This window comes from Anolis carolinensis, chromosome 1 (assembly GCF_035594765.1).
Source record: "Anolis carolinensis isolate JA03-04 chromosome 1, rAnoCar3.1.pri, whole genome shotgun sequence".
Taxonomy (NCBI): domain Eukaryota; kingdom Metazoa; phylum Chordata; class Lepidosauria; order Squamata; family Dactyloidae; genus Anolis; species Anolis carolinensis.
In genome coordinates this window covers 21,811,186-21,831,393 of record NC_085841.1, presented here as the reverse complement: position 1 = coordinate 21,831,393, position 20,208 = coordinate 21,811,186, and the positions used below count along the sequence as shown (strand labels likewise).

The 20,208-nt window shown below is 39.9% G+C and overlaps 1 protein-coding gene across 3 annotated transcripts in view; it reads right to left on the bottom strand.

The window, feature by feature from the left end:
- The window catches only part of LOC100562073 (phosphofurin acidic cluster sorting protein 2), a 254,605-nt gene that overhangs the window by 84,306 nt on the left and 150,091 nt on the right, over window positions 1-20,208 (bottom strand). The gene's annotated exons all lie outside the window — the stretch shown is intronic.

The window sequence follows — 20,208 nt, the reverse complement described above, 5'->3', positions numbered from 1 at the left end:
GATCTGAAGGATAAGCTAACTGAAGATTTTTTTATAAGATTAGGAACCATTTGTGGAGTTTTTGAGCAATAATAAATCTAGCTATCTGCTGTTATGGTTATTAGTAAATTTAGGAGGATTGTTTCACCAAATCTCTAATGACAGATTTTTTAAAAGCTCTTTTTTCATTACAGTCAGGACTGGTGTGTGTGTATCAGAGCTCTACCGTGTTTTGGTTATATGTCATTTATCCTTCTCCCACTTTATTTCACTTCTCTCTTTTTTCCTTTCTTTTCTATTTATATTGTTTTGATTGTATATTCTATTGTTACCATCAAAAATCAATCAATCAATAATAGAAAAATGCTGACTGTAATAAATGCCCTTAAAAATAGATGGAAATATATATGGGCACCGCAGTTTAAGGGAGATGTTGACAAGCTGGAATGTGTCCAGAGGAGGGTGACTAAAATGATCAAGGGTCTGGAGAACAAGCCCTATGAGAAGCAGCTTAAAGAGCTGGGCATATTTAGCCTGCAGAAGAGAAGGCTGAGAGGAGACACAATAGTCATGTACAAATACGTGAAGGGAAGTCATAGGGAGGAGGGAGCAAGCTTTTTTTTCTGCTGCTCTGGAGACTAGGACGTGGAACAACAGCTTCAAACTTTCAGAAATGAGATTCCATCTGAACATTAGGAATAATTTCCTCACTGTGAGAGCTGGTCAACAGTGGAACTCTCTGCCCCAGAGTGTGGTGGAGGCTTTTAAGCAGAGGCTGGATGGCCATCTGTCAGGGGTGCTTTGAATGCGATGTTCCTGCTTCTTGGCAGTGAGTTGGACTGGATGGCCCACAGGGTCTCTTCCAATTCTATGAATCTATGCCATATTAATCCATAATCCAATGGCGGACCATCTATGAGTTTGCTCTTGTTTCTGTTTCACAATGACTTTTGGTTTCAAACAAACAAAGACTGAAAAAGGGAACACAGGAGTTGGAAATGTTTCGCCCAGAAAAGAGAAGAGTAAGAATGGATTATGACATCCATGTTTAAATATCACTGAGAAGATAGATCAAGCTTGTTTTCTCTTGCTCCAGAGAATAGACCACAAACTGATGGATGCAAATGACTGCCTCTGACAGTGGTGAACTTTACTTCGTTGATGGTTTTTAAACAAAGGCTATATGGCCATCTTTTTGGGAGTCCTTTGGTTGTGTCTTTATTATGCATGACTAGATGGTTTTTGCAGTCTTTTCCAACACTATGAATCAAATCAGTTTTATAAGTACCAAATGTAGCTTGGTGGTTAAAGAAAGGCAATTAGCAACTCCATACTCCAAATTTAACAACATCTGGGACCCAAATTTGGGAGTTCCATAACGGCTTTATGATATTAAACTGCATATCGTGAAAAGTAGTCTAACTAAAAGGCAGGTAAATATTCTGGTGTGACATGAAATATGTGTTATCACATATCACACCAGAATATTTACAATCAAATATCTGTTCACTAGATATTAGTTGTTACCGGAACAACTGTGGTCATGGGTGGATATAATTTATAGGGCTCTGGGGAAGGAGTTTGTCTTGCTATTTGTACTGAAACTTTAATAAAAGGTTTTAAAAAAGACTAAGCAGCATGGGGTGATTCAGTGAGCCTTGAACCTTCAGGCAGAGCTGTGCACAAATTCTGCTATTGCAATGCAGCAGCCTGGAAGTAAGCATTTGGCACGTAACTCATCCTTGTGAGACTCCTACTTTTATTTTCTTGCTTCTGGCATGTAAACCTGCAGAGATGGTTTCCGATATTTTCCCAAATTTCCCCAAAGGAAGGAGAACACAAAAAACCAAGCCAAGAAAATCCACAGTTTGTTATGCCAATTATTACCAAAGTAAGATAATAGTCCAGAGATGCTACCAGGGAATGAAAAATCAAAGAGGCAGTAGGACAGGGGTGTGTGTGAAATATGTAAGACAATGCCTTATTCTCTCTCCCCCTAACGTTTCATGAATGATAAAGCACAATTATATGATAAAAGCTTCACCTGCAAGCACCCTAAGAATCTCTAGTGATAGTATTTTCACAGCTGGAGACCTGGATGTCTTCCATCTTTCATCCACAAAGTCATACACCCAAGAGCTATTTTATTCAGAATATATATATATATATATTTCTCTCATTTTAAAATAATTGGCCTTTAAAACCCCCCAGAAAAACACACACAAGGTAAATAATACTTTACATCTCAGTTAACTACATTTTAGCATGTGGAGCATTAGTATGATTCCAAAAGTCACACTAAATGCAATTTGAGACTGATTACCTGAGTGATTCTGCAAACCAGGGTTCAAATCCCTGTTTGACCATGGAAACCCACTGTGTGAATTCAGGTCAGCCACACTCTCTCTACCTCAGAGGAAGCCAAAAGCAACCCTCCTTCAGACTTTTGAAAGTTTGTCTCTCTGTACTCCAGGAAAGAAAAGGCTAGCAGGCTAAGAACTAGACAAAAATGCACAGCTATATATTCCTTTGTTTGGAATCATAGAATCATAGAATTGTAGAGTTGGAAGAGACCTCATGGGCCATTCAGTCCAACCCCCTGCAAGAAGCAGGAAAATCTCATTCAAAGCAGCCCTGACAGATGGCCATCCAGCCTCTGCTTAAAAGCCTCCAAAGAAGGAGCCTCCACCACACTCCGGGGGAGAGAGTTCCACTGCCGAACAGCTCTCACAGTGAGGAAGTTCTTCCTAATGTTCAGGTGGAATCTCCTTTCCTGTAGTTTGAAGCCATTGTTCCGCGTCCTAGTCTGCAGGGCAGCAGAAAACAAGCTTGCTCCCTCCTCCCTATGACTTCCCCCCACATATTTATACATGGCTATCATGTCTCCTCTCAGCTTTCTCTTCTTCAGGCTCAACATGCCCAGCTTTTTAAGCCGCTCCTCATAGGGCTTCCTGAAATACAAAATACTACATAAATCCAAAACTGTCTAAGATAGTGATAGCTTTGCTTTTTGATGGTTATATGTATACAAACTTAGTTTTATGTACAACATGATTAAAAATATGCGTTTAAGGTATATATGAAACATATGAATTTTGTGTTTAGATTCGGGTGCTATCTTCAAGATATTTCATTATGTATGCACATGCATATACAGGTATCCTAAATCCAAATAAAATAAAATCCAAGCATTTTGGATAACATTTACTCAATTTCTACTTGGCTAACCTACAAAAGCTAACTTAAAACTAGGAACTGTTTAGAATTCAAACAAGTTTTGAACTGAGCCACACCTCACAGAGCAAATTCTGGGGGTGGATAATGTGTAATCCTGTCCTTCCTAGCACTTGGAAAGTTATTTTTGGTTACTACAGCCTCCAGAATCCCTTCAGCTAGCAGGTAGTTGTGGTTCAAAAACTGACACTCTGAAAATGTGTGTTTCCCCCCCTAAGGGTTACCGTAAGTCAATGCACACAATCAACAACACATTCCTCCAACAAAAATTGCCACCAATTCCAATTTGCACTGAATGCAGGGTGGACAGAGACTGAGATGTTAATTAAGCCTTGATGTCAGATTCAAGGAGCTTGGCTCCTGCTGCCGTTGCAAATCTGGGATAGGGGTGAGGGCTCAATTACGAATCCACCACAACAGGCTGAGCTCCTATAACAGGATTGACTCTACCCTGCTGCCCTCAAGAAAAGGTCGGGAGGAGAGAAGCAACTGGTTGCTTTTGCAGATCAGGAAAGCAGGCAACAACCTTGCAGGGAGCTTCCCTCCTTTATAGTGTATCCAACCCTACCTATATTCTCATCCTTGGCATGTGCCAGGTGCAGATTTAATCTGTCTTTCAAAATAAGCCTAACTTTGAAAAATGAAAGAGCTTTACTATATAGCGGAGTTTTCCAAATTATGTGTCGAGACACATTCACATGTCGGCTGCAATGTATAGATGTGTTGCGTACATGTAATGGGAAAACGTCTGCGTCTATGTGAAATAAGCATTAAATAATGTATTTTTAGAAATATAAATTAAAAGCTTTAATGAGATATGTTGTGTTCCCCCATACATTTTGTTATTACAGTTTATTTATGTGTCCATATCTCTTTTAAGGAGTTGTCTTAACCTCCAGTTTGCTAACAGAACTGAATTACTGTGTCGCAAAATGATGCATGCCTAAAAGGTGTGTCACCAACATAAAATGTTTGAAAAGCTCTGCTATATAGGCTTAGCATTCAAACAATTCAGCCATAAGAACTCCTCTGTTACACTCCACATGGTCCTTTTTGTAATTGGCTAATAAACCTAAACATTACATCACCTATTCGGATACCAGTTTACATGAGAGACCTTGGGTCCCACATCTGCATTTTCCTAGACTCTCCCCCCCTATCTTCCAGCTATTTGGTGCTAATTGGAGCCAGTTCTCACGAACTATAATATGCAGCTGCCTACTCTAATTCCTATCAGCTAACTTGATATGAGCAATACACAACATTAAGTAACAATTTATAATAATATACCTACACAGAAGATATGTAACATTAAGGTTTATAGCAGTCACAGACAATGCACTTAAAGGATTGTTGTATGTCTTTCGGGCTGTGTGGCCATGTTCCAGAAGTATTCTCTCCTGACGTTTCGCCCACATCTATGGCAGGCATCCTCAGAGGTTGTGAGGTATGGATAAACTAAGTAAGGAAAGGAAAGAATATATATCTGTGTAGAGTCCAGGGTGTGGCAAGAGTTCTTTGTCACTGGGAGCCATCATTAATGTTTCAGTTAATCACCCTAATTAGCATTGGAAATGTTTTGTCTCTTGCCTGGGGGCATCCTTTGTTCAGTCAAGCCCTCAGAGTTTTGGTTCCCATCTACTGTTTTGATTTTGGAGTTTTGTAATACTGGTAGCCAGATTTTGTTCATTTTCATGGTTTCTTCCTTTCTGTTGAAGTTGTCCACATGCTTGTGGATTTCAATGGCTTCTCTGTGTAGTCTGACATGATAAGGAAAGGAAGAAACCATGAAAATGAACAAAATCTGGCTACCAGTATTACAAAACTCCAAAATCAAAACAGTAGATGGGAACCAAAACTCTGAGGGCTTGACTGAACAAAGGATGCCCCCAGGCAAGAGACAAAACATTTCCAATGCTAATGATTAACTGAAACATTAATGATGGTTCCCAGTGACAAAGGACTCTTGCCACACCCTGGACTCTACACAGATATATATTCTTTCCTTTCCTTACTTAGTTTATCCATACCTCACAACCTCTGAGGATGCCTGCCATAGATGTGGGCGAAACGTCAGGAGAGAATACTTCTGGAACATGGCCACACAGCCCAAAAGACATACAACAACCCTGTGATCCCGGCCATGAAAGCCTTCGACAACACAATGCACTTAAATTTTATAGCTGGTTCTGACAGCATGTGTGTGTAGGTGCCTTCAAGTTGGCAAACTCATGGATTTCATAGGACAAGAAAGAGTGTAGCGGTTTGAACCTTGAATTGTGGCCCTGAACCCATTGGGTGGCCTTAGACAAGCCACACTCTCTAAGCTTTGATGAAAAACAAAGGCAAATCCCCTTAGAATACTTCTTGACAAGAAAACTCTGATCAGTTGCCTTAGGATTGCCCTATGTCTGAAACAACTTGAAGGCCTACAGCAACAACAACAACCTATAGTCCAGCCCTCCAACTATCTGAGGGACTGTGAAGTGGCCCTCTGTTTAAAAGGTTTGAGGACTCCTGCTTTAGAGTATTTATGTTTAGGACGTGGTATCCCTAGCACAGATGGTAGTAAATGTACTTGCTTGAACACTAGGGTGCGATACAGCATACAGCTCTGTATTTCCCATATGGTAGCATCCAAGGTCTAGGCTGAACTGCAGATAACCTATTACAGCTAATTATGTTTTTCAAATAAATCTTTAAACTGAAGGAACAAATATGCTCATGTTTCTTCAATCAAGGGAAGACTAGCGAGTGTACACAGCACGCAGCAGGAGTGTCTAATCTGACTGTCCTTGTAGCTGCTTCTGACCCTCTGGGCTTCCCCAGACAACCATGTCACTGTCTCACCGCTGTTCCGTGGCTTCCCAGCTTGTGTACAATTCTCTGCTCTACATTCAGAAATGCCTCTCCTGTTACTTATCGAAAGCATTACGAGCCTAAAGCTCAAATCTGGAGACATGTTTTGGTTTCACGCTTTTACATTTGGTTCTGAACACCACTGAGATACAGCCCCCAATGACTTCTCTAAAATTGAGTTCAGACAGAGCTGAAAGGTCCTCCACCCAAGCAAGATATATTCTAAGATTTGTTATTGCCTCTTATAAAACTTGGGTTAGTTTTCCAAGGTCACTCATGGCTGAACAGGGATTGGAACCATGGTCTCCTAGAGTCATATTCCAATAATCAAACCCCTACACCACACTGGTGCTCTCATTTAGATCTTACTCCACATATTTTTGCAGTTCACTGCTTGCCTTTATTATTCCGCACAGTTCAAAACGGATCCATGAGGTACAAACCTAACCCCAGTATTAAGAACCAGCTCAAATGAAGAGTAGTATGCTTATATATAAGATAATTTTCCATGTCAAGTGCAATTACTCTCAAGCTTCTTAAAGCAGAGGTCATCCTGCATAAGCCTGATTATTTCACCTGGGGCCACTATAATAACCTATATCTGCAGTTTCACTTACCTGCACCTACAGTTTTTAAATAATTACCATCCTGCTTGGAATGTACCCTTCACAGATATAGGATGTCTTACTGTATATTTACAGCCTAAATATCTTCAAAGTCATTGGAAACTGTCTGATACTGGAAGCTCATCAAGGTCAGCTATGGTCAGATGGGAATCAACAAACAAAAATCAGGTTCTGTAGCCTAGATTTCAGAGAGGGAACTGGTAAAACCATATCTAAGTATTTCTTGCCTAAGAAAGCCCTATACAATTCATGGGGCCACCCTAATTCAACCGGTTACATGAAGGCACACATATACACACAGTTTTTCAAGCTCTAGGTCAGTGATTCCCAATAGTTTTTTGACCAGGTTCCACTTTGACCAGCTCCCACTTTGACCAGGACCCACTCTCCAACATTAGTACCAAATGGGTTATGGATCAGTTTTTGGTCAACTTCAGATTTGATTTGGTTATTTGGGGTGCTGATTCAGAAAATTGCATAGGATAGACCACATCAGCTCTAGTTTCTGATATAGAACATATGCCATCCAGTAGTTGCCATCTGCTCACCCACAGAAAACCATAATTATTAATTTAGAGCTGATGTGGTCTATTCTATGCAATGGTCAGCTCTGCAGAAAGGAGCGGAAATAAAATAAATAAAATAAAATAAATCAAAAGAAAGGAGGTTCGTGGCCCAGATTTTTGTTCTTGTGGCCCACTGCTGGGCTGCGACCCACAGGTTGAGAACCACTACTCTAGGTGTTAAGGTGCATCCAGGCTTTTTCCTTAAGAGGAATAATGACTCTACTATTCCTACAATGAAATATCTTGTTCCCTAGAAGCAAGTCCACATATCTAGAAGAATTCAGCACACACACTCTACTAAAACTTTATTTCCACGCCAATGCTCTATTGTGGTTTTAAAGCTCCCCAAGTATTTACCCTTAAGTTAAAAAGTCTAACCATTTAACTTTAAAAGTTTACGCATTCTTTTTACAGGTTTTTAAGCTGGTCTGCAAACTGTGATAGGTCTCCTATTCACAAGTCAATTAGGAGAATGCATCTTTTGGGACATCACAGCAGAATGCTTTACCTACATTCTATTACTGAGCAATAGCTTTTGTTGATCTCCAAGTCATTGCAGTAAAACAGCCCTGGTGCTAGACAAGCCACGGAAGAGAAGGTTTGGGTCCTTAGAGAACATCAGCGTTCACAGTTCTCTAAAGTTACACAAACACATACACACATGCCAATTCCCAAAGCTTGGCCCATTCTCGCACCTGCTGATGCAGCTTTTTTAGAGAACAATGAGAGGAGCCCATAAAAGTTCTACGAAAGTGGAGAGGGGAAGTTTTTCTCTTTCCTCCTTCTTGTATAATAGTAAACTATGGGGTCTTTTGCTCAAATGTAATCGTTCAAAATTTAGTACAGACCAAAGATATTTTTTACATGCTGTACATTTATAAAAATGTAGACTTTTCTATGTAATCTATCTATATATGTTGCATTTATATTCCCCACCTTATCTAGTAAAAGGTCTTGGGATGACTTAAAACTACCTGCTTTGAGTCTCCTTCAGGAGAGATAAAAGTGGGGAATGATGATGATGATGATGATAATAATAATAATATATAACGAATACAGATTAAAATCTATACAAAAGCATGTTTAAAAGTAGTGGTCCTTTGGTATCCATTGGGGTTTGATTCCAGTACCCCTGTGGATACTAAGATCTATGGATGTTCAAGTTTCATTATATATTGTACAATGGCATAGCAAAATGATGCCCTTTATATAAAGTGCAAAATCAAGGTTTGCTCTTTGGATTCTTTTTCATACCTTATTTTCAACCATGGATAGTTTAATTTATTTATTTATTTATTACAATATTTATATCCCGCCCTTCTCACCCAACAGGGGACTCAGGGCGGCTTACAAAAAACACGTATATAAAAATTATACAGTGCAATATAAATCAGTTAAAAAATATTATTAACTTCCATCAGTATTCATAAAACACATTATAAAATACAGATAGGCGTGTTCAGTTGAATTTGTGGATACAGAATTAGTGGATATGTGTCAAATAAAGATATTGTTTTGGCAGCTCTTTGATGGCTGACTGTTCAAGAAAAAGGGGCCTGTATTGTTTAGATTGTTTTTTAATAGTATCCTTTTAACTGCTTTTAATTTCAATGATAGTTTAAGTATATTGCATAAGATGCATGATACAGTGATCTGAGTGTTAAACTACAACTTCAGAGACCAGGTATGTGTCCCTACTTATTTTTGAACCCCCACTGGTGACACTGGGCCAGTCACATGCTCTCAACCCCTGAAGTCCCTCTGATAGAGCCACATTAGTGTTGCCATAAACCAGAAACTACTTGAAGGTACACAACAACCAACAACCACCAACATTTAGCTGTATCTGGTCTAATTTGAATCCTAGATTGGGAAACAGATGGGGTATAATTAATCAAAATTTAGTATCATACTTATGGATACATAACCTGGAGTTAAGCATCCGTAACTGATTCATATTCATAATTCCTTGTTATGATAGTGGAACCACTTGACAGATGACTGCTCCTCCCAAGCTACTTACTGAACATCACCTCCACTAAAAGGAAGTTAAGTCTGCTGGAAATCTGGGATGATGTTTCCATTCCTCTCCCAACAACTGAGACAATCCAAAGTTGCATCTGTGGCCCCTTCCACATTGTCATATAATTCAGATTATCAAAGCAGATAATCCACATTATCTGCTTTGAACTGGATTGCCAGTATACGTGGTTATCCATGGTTTCACTTATTCACTTGGGGCCTCCTACATCCTTTTCTTGCTACGCCTGTCATTCATCCCATTGAAAATAATAGGGTTTGCTATTATCCACTGTTTCATATATACATGTAATGTCTGGGAACACATCCCTCATGGATATGAGGATTGTACTATATGTAAATTAGTTACACATATGTTATGAAGCAGCCCATATACAACTCCAAATGATAGTGGTGATGATGGCTGCTGTCTTGAAACATCTGGAAGCCATCTGGTTAGCAAACACTGATACAGACAATAGGGAACCAGATGGACCTAATTCTGAATAAATCATTCTCTAGTGGTTGTAATTCCTAGGCTGGAAGGGAAATAATCAAGAAGTCCTTACTAGGGAAGCCAGCCTGCCCCCTCGCCCCCAAACACAGCTCATTATTGTAGCATAAAGTCAAAAATTATGCAACCCTTCATGGATTTTCTCACTTCCGTTTTTACCTTAACCTTCTTCCCTCAACTTTTGTAGGAAGATTATTCCAATATTTTATTTCTCCAGTGGGTGGAAACTTTTTTTTATATTCAACATAAAATTAACTATTCCCATCCATTTGTTCTTCTGCCCACGAGCTTCTGTAACACGATTTTTTTTGGAGAAGAAATAAAAAAATAAGCCTGATTAGAATGCAATAAAATATAGGCCAACTCCTCTTAATGTTTCCATTTATCATAATCTGCTGAAGTCATTTGAATCAAGATTTTAAAATGTTGGCTCACTGCAATCATATCATAAGAAGCCAGCAGCATTTTGCTTTCATACAGACAACTATCAGGGGAAACACATTTTAATTTTAATGGCAAGCTTCATAAAATGCAGCTCGATGTCTTACATGCTGTGTTACTTTTTTCGGGTAACTATATTTGTATCAGAACATTTTTCTATTTGATTTTTAATAGGGCAATCAACACTGAGTTAATAATCAAATCTATTACCAGGAGCGTCTTTTAACAAATCCCAATGTACTGAAAAAGTAATAGATACAAACATAAAATCCAGACCATAAAGCACTGTTCTGCACACATATACTCAAAAGAAATGCTAATTAAGATCAATGGTGCTTACTTCCAGGAAAACAGGTAGAATAGTGTAGCCAATCCCAAAGCCTTATTTCTGAATCTTCCTTGAGACTTCCCCAAACATCATGATTCCAAAGGTCTATAGCCAATTTTACAGCCAGGTTTCAATGGGAAGCCACTAAAAGTCATTAAAACAAGCAGAAAAGGCTTCTTCTAATTCGATTTTACAGTTGACTTGTACCAAAAACAGAATAAAAAATTCCTTGCGTGTATCAATGTTTTTTTTCTCTCAAGTGTCCTATCAAAAGTGGCAGCACAACTACAAGAGAAGGGAACTGGACACTCAACACACCAAAGTTGCCCACCTCAGTGTAGAGAATTGCAATCTCAATGCTTACTAATGAATAAATATGGAGATAATTGTTCAGTAAGTCTCACTGTATTTAGCAGAGGTACTCCTACAAAATTATGTTTATCATTGCAGAGTTAATATGGGTTCACATTAAGCACTTTAATCTCCCATCCTATACAATTCTGGGAATATCTGTTGATCGTGCTTGGTCCCCATGTGAACCGCTCCGAGTCCCCTCGGGGAGGTGGAATTAGGTTTAAATAAAGTTTTTATTATTGTATGACACAGCAAACAAGATAGATATGCTGGATTTTGTATCACAACATCACAAGTCGAACACTTCCCAAGTGTCTAGGACTGTGTGATATATTTTCAGATGATGCGCGCAGATCCCAGTAGAGTGGCCTTTTGCAGTTGTTATTGTTATTATTATTATTATTATTATTATTAATAATAATAATAATAATAATAATATTTATGGTAGTTCTCTGATATAATTCTTTAATTCAACCACTTGAACATCAGCATCATAACTCTTCCAAATCACCAATCCCAGGATTCCAAAGGTTGGAACCATTGCAATTGCAATTAGATGAGTGTGGATACAACCTATGTCTATTAAACTAAAAGTTTTATTCAAAGATAGAAACTGATTGGCTCTTCAAATGATGTCAAACTACAACTCCCATCATTGATTTCCATTGGGTAGGCTGGCTAAGGCTCCTGGGAGTTAAACTTCAACAAAATGGCTTAGGGGAATATACGGTAACTATTTGTGGTATGAAGAAAGGAGACTGTAAAAAAGGAAACTTTGTTAAAAAAAGTATTAATGACATCTGGACTCATCAAGTCAGAGAGAAAAAAAAACCTTTATAGCCACAACAACAAAACACTAACCAACATAGTTAAACACAGGAGGAGGGAAGCCACGGAAACAATGATGGGGTTTGGGGTGAAGTCTGCTTGTTCCATGGCAGTCATTGTTATTTCACTTACAGCAAAACACTTGGCTTCGATGCAAACTCTACCACATTCTTAACATGGGTAAAAGCCATTTTTGTCATGAGATTGGCTTCTAACTATAAATTAGGGATATGCAGCAACTATTAAAAATGCACAAATTTGCAATAATTTGTTTATGAGATTTTATTATGTTTCCAAGACCCAGGTTTTCAAAGTGGTACGCTATCTGAAAAAGGGACTGTGGTCATGGAAAAAAGACAACAGGAGCTGAGTACAGCATGTGAAGATTCTGTTAATCCAAGTTCCTTCATGTGCAATTTTTTATCCCAAATTTAAACTTTGGTACAGCAATACTTGGGACATGCAATATAAAGAAAGCCCTAGCTAGTAAAAGGAACATTTTATGGCTAGATTGAATGTATAGCAGGTCTCTCTCTCTCACTCATATCGTCTAGAACTGGGCAACAGTAGATCAAAACTATAAAGTAGTCAATTAAAATGCAATTAAATTGTGTGTGTTGCAAAAATGCCAGGTTGAAAAAAGGGCCTAGAAAACGTTTGGTAATGATTCAAGGACTTCGTGAGTTATGTAGTTGTACTAAGTGGTATTGCTAACAGAGTAAACCAATCTTAGTTATCATAATGGGATATGCAGCAGAAGACACTGTCTCATGTAGATTGGTCCAAATAGTTAAATGATCTCTAGGAGGGGTGGGCAATATGTGACCATCCAGATTTTATTGACCAGCAGCTCCCATTATCACTTATCACTGGCCATGCTCCCTAGGACTGATATGAGTTACAGTTCAATATCTGTAGGGACCATACACTTACACCACTGTTTTCTAGGATTAGGATTAGCATCTGGAACCATGTTCAGAACAGAATAAGAAGCCCATTTGGACACTGGGGTGCCATGAACAAAGAGACAGGATAACTCTTTCTCTAATGTTATAGTCCCAATATTACCAGTACCACCCCAAAATGGACCAGAAAGAAAGCTTCTTTTGGCACCACTGATTTGAGGCTATGAAGGATTTTTTAAAATCCACATTAGAACTGTGTTACCTCTTGCCATATTACCGGTCTGATCTTATCAGCTGCCACATGAATAAGAAAAATCAGAAGGATTAAGTATACACATAAATTAAATCTAAAACATTGGATGCATCTGCACTATAGAAATAATATAGTTTGATTACACTTTGCCATGGCACAATGCTATGAAATCCTGAGAGTTGTAGTTTTACAAGATCTTTAGCCTTCTCTGACAAAGCATGCTGGGGTCTCATCAAGCTAAAACTCCCAAGATGGCATAGCATTGAGCCATAGCAATAAAAGTGGTGTCTAACTGAATTGCTTCTACAGTATAGATCAGTGGTTCCCAACCTTGGAGCCTCCAGGTGTTTAGGACTTCAGCTACCACAGAACCTGAAGGCTGCCAGGTTCGAATCCCACCCGGGGAGAGTGTGGATGAGCTCCCTCTAACAGCTCCAGCTCCATGCGGCATGGAGGCTGTGGCGCAGACGGGAGAGCAATGAATCACTGACCAGGAGGTCACAAGTTCGAGGCCCGCTCGGAGCTATGTTTGTTGTTTGTCTTTGTCCTATGTTAAAAAGGCATTGAATGTTTGCCTGATGTGTGTAATGTGATCCGCCCTGAGTCCCCTTCGGGGTGAGAAGGGCGGAATATAAATGCTGTAAATAAATAATAAATAAATGCGGGGACACGAGAGAAGCCTCCCACAAGGATGGTAATAACATCAAAAACATCCAGGCGTCCCCTGGGCAACGTCCTTGCCGACGGCCAATTCTCTCACTCCAGAAGCGACTCAAGTTGCTCCTGAAACACACACAAAAAAAGTTCCCAACAGCTGGTAAGCTGGCTGAGATTTCTGGGAGTTGAAGTCCAAAACACCTAGAGGCCCAAAGGTTGGGAACCACTGTTATAGATGTTAGGCTCTTAGTTAATTAGAACTGGCTACAGGGAACACACAATTCAATTGTTGCAACTATTCCACGGATTCCTTGCCAATTTCTAGACAGGATTAAAAGTACTAGGAATGATCTATGGAGTCCTATAGTATGGATGATAAAGGGCCTATACGGTTCAAGAACAGATTATTTGGAGAACTATAATCTTTCGCACGAACCTGGCCAGATCTTCTGGGGAGGCCCTGCCATCTTGAGAGGTACATTTGATGGAGACACAAGAGAAGACCATCTAAGTGGTTGCTTCCAGGCTCTAAAGCAGGCATGGGCAAACTTTGGCCCTCTAGGTATTTTGCCAATAGGATGTTAGGAATTGTGGGAGTTGAAGTCCAAAACACATAGAGGGCCGAAGTTTGCCCATGCCTGCTCTACAACCTACTTCTCAGAGAGGCTAAACTGGCAACCTTCTTATTATCTTTATGAGCAGATAAAGACCTTTTTATTCAGGAGAAACAAGCCTTATATAACATAGTAGACTCTTATTTGTTTTTGTGGTCATTTTTTAATTGGTATCAAATGTTAGGATGGTTTAATGGCTCTTTAACTTTTGTATGCAGCTAATTTTTAACTATATCTCATTGTTATAAGCCAGCTGGAGGAGGAGGAAAAGTTGTTGAAGTTGGGACATGAAGAGATAAGGTAGTGCGGAGAGGGAGGGTGAAAGGATAAAAAGGAAGAGGAGCAGGAGAAAATGCTTTCCTTTCTTCCTTCTTTTATCCTTTCACTCCTGCATGAATTTGATTTCCTTGGCTTCTGCGATTTAAAATCAGTATTTTAAATCAAAAGAAAATCGCATTTAATGTTCTTTTGATTCTGAATGCTGCTCCTCAACTTTTAAGCATAAAGTGAGCTGTCTTTTGTGTTGCGTTGCTCTTCTTTTTAATCATTAAAAGAAAGGAGATTCATTTCTCTAATCATTTTTTCCATTCTGCTTTCAATAAGCATTCTTTAGGGATGGCTGGAAGGACAAGGCAGCTTAAATTTGAATAAAGAAGCATTAGAGAAAGAAGATGGCTGGGCCAGCCTGACTATGAAACAATGGGAGGCAATTGCCTCTGGCAGAAGATTCAAGGGGGCAGAAAGGGCAGACCCCCAGGTAGAACGTCTTGAACATGCTGTACTATGCAGCCTGGTCTTATGGCCTTCAATTTATTTTAGTATTTAGTATTATGATGTTTTTTAAATTATGCTATGCTCTACCTCGGGCCATAATGAAAGGCAGGTAATGAAATTATTATTATTATTTGATACACAACAAGATTAGTACACAACAAATAAGATCACTATTCTAGCTGCTGAATTGGATCACACGTCGGACATTTCCCAAGTGTCTAGGACTATGTGATGTATCTGCAAATAATGTGTGCAGATCCGAGTAGGTTGGCCTTTTGCAGCTGACAGAGGGTAATTTTGTTAGCGCTGATTGTTTTTAAGTCTGGCCAAGATCTTTAGGCACTGCCCCCAGTGTGCTGATCACCACTGGGACTACCTTGACTGGTTTGTGCCAAAGTCTTTGTAGTTCGATCTTTAAATCCTCGTATCATGTCAGCTTTTCCAGTAGCTTCTCGTCAATCCTGCTGTCACCTGGGAATACAACATCAACGATCCATACTTTGTTTCCCCCCACAAATGTGAGGTCATGAGTATTGTGCTCCAAAACTCTGTCAGTCTGAATTCGGAAGTCCCAGGGTAGTTTTACATGTTCATTTTCTGTAACTACTACTACTACTACTACTACTACTACTACTTCTTGTTGTTGTTGTTGTTGTTGTTGTTGTTGTTATTCAAACCACACTAATGAAGTACTAGAGATAAGATCCAGCTCCTGGAGCAGATGGCTTCAGTATCATCTTGTCTTTGATCTTTTTAAACTAAGTGTCTCAGCCCGAAGAGGAGGATTTTGAAACTTAGAAAATGGCACAAACTGTTGCAAGGGAAAAGAGAGAAAACAACTCATACTCTCAAAAAAAGAAGCTGTAGAAGCAACATTAACAACAACAACAACAACTGCTGTAATTTTGATATCTCTTGGCTCACTAGTTTAAAAGAAGCAGAGTAGACACCCCTACCTTAAAAGCGCAAGGGAAATAGCAGACCAGAAAATGACTCACACTTTGCAGATCTATGAATTCCAATTATAAGCTTACTCCTTTTGTTATTTGGAGAGAAAATGGCACCAGCACTGGTAGCCTTTAAAGATGTCACAAGACTCATTTTATGTGAGATACACTACATGACATGTTCCTCTTGTGAGCAGCCTCCCTCCTAAAATACATCTAATCTGAATCAGTTCTATATATCTTAGCTGTAATCACATTAATATTTAATTCTATTCTAATGCTTGTATATTTTTGGGTTTTAAATTGTATTGAATTGGTTGTATTGTAAGCCGCTTTGAGTCTCAGTTGTAGAGAGAAAAAGTAGGGTATAAAAAATAATAACAAACAACTTATGAGTTACTTTAGCTGATTCATTTTCATATCAATCATTTCCCATGCTCAGAAATATTAAGGCCTACACAAAAAGGATGGGATATTTCCTAGCCACATTACCAAAATTAATAAATAAAAATACAATGTATGTTTGTGTATTTACCCCATTTTTCCCACTGACCTTTTTAGCCATACAGGTTGCTTCTCTCTTATCAGGAATTCAGAAATCATCCAAAGCTGCCCACATGGATGTCCAAAATAGTGACTTATTTGCTTTTTGATGCTTCAGGGTTAAGGTAAATATTTTCCCAGACATTAAGTCCAGTCGTATCCGACTCTGGGGATTGGTGCTCATCTCTATTTCTAAGCTGAAGAGCCGGCATTCTCCGTAGCCTAGGTCATGTAGCCGGCATGATTGAATCGAGTGCCATTACCTTCCCACCGGAGTGGTACCTATTGATCTACTCACATTTGCATGTTTCTGAACTGCTAAGTTGGCAGAAGCTGGGGCTAACAGCGGGAACTCACCCCACTTCCCAGATTTCAACCACCAACCTTTTGGTCAGCCAGTTCATCAGCTCAGCAGTTTAACCCACTGTGCCACGGGGAGCTTCAACATACACAAATTTTGTTTCATGCACATAATTATAAAACTTATTGTGTATAAAATTACATTTAGGCTATGTACATATGGCATATATAAAAAAATTAATGGATTTCTGACCTCACAACCTCTGAGGATGCCTGCCATAGATGTGGGCGAAGCGTCAGGAGAGAATGCTTCTGGAACATGGCTATATAGCCTGGAAAACTCAAAGCAACCCAAATGAATTTCATGTTTGGACTTGGGTCCTGTCCCCAAAATATGGAACACTTCTGGTCCCCAGCATTTCGAATTAGGAATGCTCAACCTGTACCTGGGTACCTGAGTTTACAGCAAACATGATTTTTAGTTCTAAAGAACAACAAATTCATGTTATTAGCATTTGGCGTCCTCAAGGTGGCAGTCGTTTCCTGACTTGAGCCTCCTGAGATGGTACTAAAGAAATGGGAGAGGCAAGAAATGTCTACTAGTCAGAGCAGCCAGGAATTTAAAATATGTGAACATGAGAGCTTTTTCTCCATTCTTGCTCCTCACTCACAAATCAGACTTATTGCAAACAGGCACCGTCTATGAATCTGGCCCGGCAGAGCGGAAGACGAGGAATACAACCCATTTTACCAAACCACTCCTTCAAGGCACAGAATACACACATACACACAGAGGCAAACAATGGAAGAGAGGACCAGTTTATTTCCACAGAGGAAATAAACTGGTTGCTGCTCAGCACAGCTTGCCAAAGAAGCTGGCATTCCCCGTCTTCTGCCCACAGCAAATCTCTCCCCGTCGCTGAATTTCCCCTCCTTTTACTGCCACATTCATTACTGTGTGCCCGTAAGAAGTCCACTTCCTGAAATGGTAACTAATAGCAATTCATTGCCAGCACTACTTTGCTGAGGCGGAGTATAAATCCTGAGGCACTGGGAGATTTGTTGGTGGCCCTCCCTAAACACAGCTGAGAAAGAGAGATTGAGGAGAGAGTAAATGGGACTAGTAACATATTTATCATTAAATGAGTGTGCTTGGGAAGAGCAAGCAGAATTTGGCCTGAAATCATCATCTATCAGGCTTCCTCTCCACCAGTCTGAATCCTCCTTCATAGAAATAACCTGGAGGCTCAAAATAGGCTCAAGAAAAGAAACCGGCTAAGCCTCCAAGCATCCGTTTCAGTGAAGGCGGCTGCAGCAGCTCCATTTACATTTCCCTTGAAGCCAAGTAAGCCTGTCTGTGCATTTCTAAGAAATTGGGAGCTTCTACCTGCCTCCCAGATTCCAGCCCTGCTCTTCGTTCCGTCTCTTTTGCTGGCCTCAGGCTTTCCAAGGAAGCGAACAAACCTGAAGAAATGTGTTGGGTGCGGAAAATATTAAAGCAGGAATGTTTCTTCAAGAAGCATGCTGAAGGCGATCATGGCATGAAATGCATGCAAGACAATAAGAACGATCGATGAAACACATGTTACACACTATTCCAATCTTTCTACATCTCTTCTCATTTGTCATAATGGGACCATCAGTACATGTCTCCAAAACCTACTGCTGGTAATACATTCTCATCTTGCTCTCACTCAAACTGGAAAAATATGGTTTGCTACAAGCAGTAAAAGGTGGGCAAGATATGAAACATGTTGGAAGAGGTGGCAGACTTGCATAAAGGTCCAGACAAGCTTATTAACATAAGCATTCTGTGTATATGTACACTCCCCATCCCTCCAGACTGGAGAACCAGAATAATCAGATATATATTGGATAATTAGCTACAAGGAAGTAGCTGTGTATATGAAGTTGACCACTGATACCCACCGGGGTTCTATTCCAGGACCACTGCTGTACATAATGGGACTTTTCTATCCACTGGAATTTGATTCCAGGACTCTGGGTGGATACCAAACCCATGGATATTCAAGTACCATTATATACAATGGCATAATAAAGGCTTGACATTTGGGGGAAAAAATCAAGCTGTGTATGGTTCAATCCATGGACATAGAATCCGTGGATACAAGGGCTGAGTACATGTCTCCTTTATCTCACTAATGTCTCTGATATGACATGTTTTTCAACAAACAGATCCCCCAAACCTGTCTACCCAGTAGAGAAAGGTTGCTTGTATTTACTATAAACATCAAAACCTCTCTGAAAGAACTTTCAGCTCTGTTACACTGACACCCCCCCCCCCCCCCCGCAGGGACTCTTCCAAACAAGCAATGGCCCTTTTCTGTTTTCAAGAAGCCTAAAATTAGGGGGGGGTTTTTTTCAAAATTATTTGGCATATTTTCTGGGTTCTTAAAAACCATATTCTAACTGACTTTAAGGCCAGACCCCTAAACATGTTTTTTGAGCCTCCTATCCTTCCTTGCTGTGAGCTTCTGACAGGAGTAGCCTTGGCTAGGGAAGTCCCACTGTCTTCGCTCCTTCACAAATATCACAATATCACTGTTTTCCTCTTGAGCACTTGAGGGAAAATAAAGTGAATTTCTGAGAAACAATCAGAGCTGTCAGACAAGCCTATGTTGGGAGAAAGCAGTCCACAGAGATGGGTTTAGGGAACTTTGTCAGGGGACCCCTCTAACCCCAAACCAGTCTTGACCAAACATAATGCAGAATTTCTTATGCAGAACCATGAAGGAGGAACCATTTGAAACATACACCAAACAACAACAGTCGGAAGCAATTGGTGCATGTCAGTCAGTTGGCTCCATCTATCAGAAAGATCGGATTGTCCCATTCAAGCCTGCTCAGGATTTGAGATTTTTGGAGAAGGTCTCATCACCCTTAGAGGTTCATCTGATGGACTTATGCAAGAGGGCTTTCTCAATGGTCGCTTTCAGGCTGTGAAATTCCCTACGAAGAGAAGTTAGTTTGGCTTCATCTGCATTTTCCTTCTCATTTTTATTAAGACTAGCATTTGGAAAGGACTAGGAACTTGTTTATATTCCACCTTAAAATATGGAGCCTTTCCACTCAACCCAACTGTTAGTAGGGGCTGGACTGTGGCGCAGCTGTTGAGCAGCTGCCTTAAATCACTCTGACCATGAGGTCATGAGTTCGAGGCCAGCCCGTGGCGGGGTGAGCACCCGTCAATTAAAAATAAAAAATAGCCCCTGCTCGTTGCTGACCTAGCAACCCGAAAGATAGTTGCATCTATCAAGTAGGAGATAAGGTACCACTTATAAAGTGGGGAGGCAAGATTAACTAATTTACGACCTGGAATGAGGAAGTGCCATCAGTGTGGATGATGAAGCAGCTGCTCCCCCCTGTGGCCAGAATCGAACATCCCCTCAGAAGAAGGTTAACTTGCCTCTGCGTGTCTCTCTCAGTCTCTGTTTGATGTGTTTATG